The sequence below is a fragment of the Camelus dromedarius genome, chromosome 2 (genome assembly GCF_036321535.1).
Source record: "Camelus dromedarius isolate mCamDro1 chromosome 2, mCamDro1.pat, whole genome shotgun sequence".
NCBI classification, from domain to species: Eukaryota; Metazoa; Chordata; class Mammalia; order Artiodactyla; family Camelidae; genus Camelus; species Camelus dromedarius.
Genome location: NC_087437.1, coordinates 24,948,699 through 24,953,946, shown reverse-complemented (window position 1 = coordinate 24,953,946; position 5,248 = coordinate 24,948,699).

Sequence of the window (5,248 nt, the reverse complement as noted above, 5' to 3'; positions counted from 1 at the left end):
TCTCAACACCATGCTACTGTGTGCTCCTGGGCCCACGAGCCTCCTTGGTCTAAGCCCTGTGAAATCCCATATCCACTCTAACAGCCCCCTCTATGTCCTGAGATGCTCCCTTCACCTCCAACCTCAAGTCAAAGTTGCCTCTCTCCACAGGGCTCGACAGCCCAGCTTCCTTCATGAGTGGACGACTGAGGCTGGCTTCCTTCCATCTCTGGATCCCCTTCTACTGGTCTCATCTATGGAGAAAATGTAGCACATCACAGGGCTCACCTTTTTTTTTACTTGTATAAACATGGTAATGGCCTTTTCTTTGACTTTTCTGCTACATAAACCAATATTCAAGATGAAAAAACATGATAAGAATATGTGAAAGAGAAGCATGGTTTTAGGTTTCTAGGCCAAATGTCTACAAGAAATCAGCACATCATGAAGTGCTACACTCTACAGATGCCTAAGTCTTTTCTTGTATGTTATCTCATTTATAAAGTTAAAACTGTGAGGAGCAATGGCAGTTCTTAATTACTGTTACTTTTTTTAAGAGGGAATTGTGACTCTGAGTGGCAAGTGGCATGCCTGAGGTGACCCGGTAAGTGAGAAATAGCTCCCTGTGAGATGGCGCTTCCCTGACGCTGACTCAGCGCCTCTCTCTGCAGCTTCAGGATTTCCCAGTTAAAGACGTTAACTGTCGTTAGTTGCATGTCATGTGAATACGGGACTTCAAAAGATGCATGCAACTCTATCATATTATTAATTCATTATTTGTACTTTAAGATCATGGCCTCATGCTCTCTCTCTCTCTCATCTCACACTTAAATAAAATGACCTTTTAAGAGCAGCTTTCCGAACAGCAGAGCCCTCTGAGCTGTCAAGCTCAGATGCTTGTTTCCCGTTTAATGGAGAGGGCTTGCATGGGTGAAATGGTTTTATCCGAACCTAAACCCTTGCCATCAATAAGCGCCTGGCCTGAAGGCACAAAGTGACAGAGTAATACTTTCACAATTAATTTCCTTAACTGCCGCTGCTGGTCTTTGGAGACTGGTCTCCTCTATGGGACATTGCTTCAGAAGCAAAAGTGGACATTTTTCAGTACACAAGCGTTGCTAGGCTTCTTTAATCCCATGGGGTGAAGTAAATCTGTGTAAGCTTTGCAGTTCTGTGGCTGATTCAACACAGCCTCAGAGAAGCCTACTCTTCACCACATCTAAATAAAAAAAAAAAATTTTTTTTTAATTAAATAGCAGACCAAATCATCTATCTGGAGCAGACAAGACTGAGGGAATTCACAGTTTCTGAGAGCCTGATTGCAATATTCCATCTTCATCTTCTCACTAGCCCTTTGAAGCTGGCTATTATTATTCTCATTTTTAAGATTAAAAAGTTGAGGCTCAGGAATTATGTAACTTGAACAAGTCTATAAAAATAAAAACTGACCAAATTCTGTTAAATTCTGAATACCAGGTTTTCCCCGCTTTGCTACCGTTTCACAAAAACTCTAGGTGAGATCTCCAGAGTCATCATGTCCTCATTTACTCCAAGTACTACACAACCGATCCAAATTCCTAATTTTAAACAGCTTACAGTTGAAAACATTATTGCAGACCAGTCATTGTTTTTCACTTGCATTAAAAGACTGATCAATGAGCAGCCTGCACTTTTCTTCCTTTATTGTTATTTTTTTGCTTATCTTTTTTTTAGAAGGCACTCTATAAACAACATTCTAATTTAGAAAAGAAAGTCTACCCCGAATTTGTACTTGGTACCAATTTATGTTGTAACATTACTGACAGTGTCGCTTAACGTGCCTGGTTGCCTATGGTCTAAATGTAGGTAATTTACAAACCTTTAACAATTTTCAGCTTTGCTAAATGGTACAGAGAACTGCAATTACATTTAAAATGCACTGGCACTCTATATGTCAGTGAAAAGCACCTACAAAGACATAATTACAATGTAATTGCCTACAAGTTCATGAAGTAAACATACATTATTAGAAGCCACTTGTCTGTTCAATTTCAGTAACATTATAGCTAACATAGTGCATAAATAGGGAGCCATTTTGTGACTAGTTACTGTAATAACAGGAGTTTAAATTAAAATGTGGCAGCTAAGTACATGTATTCTTGAGATCATTTCAGATATGTTATTCAATCTCAAGTGGCTTGATTTTAGTCCTTAAAAATTGCATTTTAAATATTATATTCATTTTAAGGAAATATTTACAACCAATCCATCGTGTCAGATTTTATTGAAAATTGGTGTTATGGAAAAAGTGTTTCGAAAAGTTTTAACTATGGGAAGAAATAAAGAGATTCATATTTGCCATACATTTAGAAATATGATGCACATATAATAGAATGGCCAATTGAGATCTATTGCTGCACAAAACATACCAATCAGTAGCTTGAAATCATTAACATTTTTTACACTGTATTGTTATGCACATATCATCCCAGCTTTTACATTTTCATCGGTCACATCAAATATGCATTATTTATGCCAAAGGATTTTTGAGTTGCACAGTTTGGAGGAGAAGGATGGCATGAACAGGGGTCCTAGAAATTGGCTTTGACTCAAAATATTTTAGTGGCTCCTCTAAAATGACTGACTGTTCTTTGAAATATGATAAAAGAAGTAAATGGTAGAGATGGAGGACAGAGGAAGGAGGTGACCTCAAGCCTGAAACTTATATCAGCAGGAGATATTAGTAATAATTATATTTGTAACAGAGGACCTTTTGTCCTGAAGTTTCCCAAAGCACTTAGCACTTAGCAAAAACGGTCTCAGTACCGTTTTTGGCACACATCTGGCCCTGAGTTGAAGAACAAGAAGAAAAAAGACAAGGAAACAAGATGCCTTATCCAGTTTCACAGAGAGCCAGATTTTAGCCAGACCAAAAGAAAACAAAGGAAATGAACCTTTGGCAAGATTTTCCATGAGCACTTTCTGCAGTGATTGCTGAGATAAGACACTCAACTTTAAATACTACTGAATTATTTTAAGGAGAAATAAAAGTATTTGCTTTCTCCTTGAGAGAAAATATTGTCTTTTCCTTTTTCTTTTAACAGTCTTATCAAAATGTGATAGACATGTAATAAATTCTGTATACTTAAAAAGCAGCATTTGGTATATTTTATATGTATACACCCATGAACTGGCACCACAGTCAAGATAATGAATGGATCCTCATCCCCACAAATTTCCTCTTGCCGCTTTGTAATTCCTTTCTGCCCTCCCATGCCTATCCTCCACAGGCAATCACTGATCTTCCTGCTACTATAGATTAGTTTGTATTTTCTAGAGTTTTATTTAGATGGAATCATACAGTATGTCTTCTTTTTAATTATTTCCAGATTCATCCAATAATTCATTTTTAATTGCTGAGTAATATTCCACTGCATGGATAATCCACAATTTGTTTATCCATTTCCCTGTTGATAGACATTTGGTTTGTTCCCAGCTTGGGGCCACTCCAGATAAAACCAATATGTAAATTCATATACCAGTTTTTGTATGGACATATGCTTTCATTTTTCTTGAGTAAACATCTAAGAATTAGATGGCTGAGTCATGCGGTAGACATATAATGTCTAAGAAATTTCAAGATATTTTCCAAAGTAGTTGTGCTATTCTGTGTTCACACTAGCAGTGACTGAGAGTTCTAGTTGCTCACATTCACATCAATACTTGATGTGATCAGCTTTCTTTTTTTTTTTTTTTTTTAATTTTAGCTATTCTGGTAGGTGTATAATGTTATTTCATTATGGTTTTAATATTAATTTCCTTAATGGATAATGATGCTAAAGAAAAGATTCTTTTCATGTGGTCATTTACCATCTGTATACCTTGTTTGTGTAGTGTCTGTTCAACTATACTGAGCATTTTCATAATTGGGTTGTTTATTTTTCTTACTGAGTTTTGAGATTTCTTTAGATAAGTATTCTAGATACAAGTGCATTATCAAACACATGATTTACAAGCATGTTCTCTCAGTGTTTGGCTAGTCTTTTTTTTTTATCCTCTTAGCAGCATATTTAGAAGAAAAGATGTCCTGGAGGGAGGGTATATCTTAGTAGTAGAATGCTTTCCTAGTGTGCATGGGGTCCTGGGTTCAATCTCCAGTACCTCCATTAAAAAAAATTACCTACTCCCCCCAAAAAACCAAAAACAAACAAGAAAAAATTTGAAAAAGATGTCCTTAATTTTGATAAATCCGATTTTTAAATATTTTCCTTATAGATCATATTTTAGTGTTTTAGCCAAGAAATGTTTTTACCCTACATTTTTACCCTATGTTTTTTCTAGAAGTTTTATAATTTTAGGTTGTACATTAAGATCCATTATTCATTTTCAGTTAAATATATTTCATGGTATGAAGTATTAATTCAAGTTCTTCTATTGCTTATGAAAGTCCAGTTCTATTTTTTTACTCACTAAATCTCTTTCACTCCAGTATTGAAAATCAATTGTTAATACATTTGTGGGGCTATTCCTGGATTCTCTCTTCTGTTCCATTACTCAATTCACCTATATTAATGTTAATACAGAAACTTGATTTCTGTAGCTTTAAAACAAACCTTGAACTCAAGTAGTATTAGTATGCCACGTTTACTCTTCTTTTTCAAAGTTGTTTTGTCTTTCCTAAGGTTTTTCTGTTGCCAAATGAGTTTTAGAATCAGCTTGTCAAATTCTACAAAATAGCCAGGCTGGGGTTTGAATTAAATGTAAAAATTGATTTGAGAAGAATTGACATGTTAATATCTACTGAATTTTCTGATCCATAAGGACAGTATGTCTTTTCAATTCCTTGGTCTTCTTTAATTACCCTCAGCAATATTTTGTAGAAATATTTCCTGATCTTCAATTATCTGGAAGAGTTTGTGTAAAATTGGTGTTATTTCTTCGTTAGATGCTTGTAGATTTTTCCAGGGAAACCTTCTGGGCCTGAGCTTTTCTTTGTGGAAAGATTATTAACTCTAAATTCAATTTCTACAATATCTTTAAAGATATAAGGCTATAAGGTTATCTACTTTCTGAGTGACCTTTGGTAGCTTATCTCTTTTAGGGAATGTGTTTAATCTAAATTGTCAAATTTATTGGCAAAAGTTCATAATATTTTCTTATTATTGTTTAAAAATCTTTAGAATCTTTAATGATGTCTCCACTTTCATTCCTGATATTGTTAATTTGTGTATTCTTTCCTGTTTTTTCTCACCTTTGTGACTAGAAGTTTATAAATTTTATTGATCTTCTC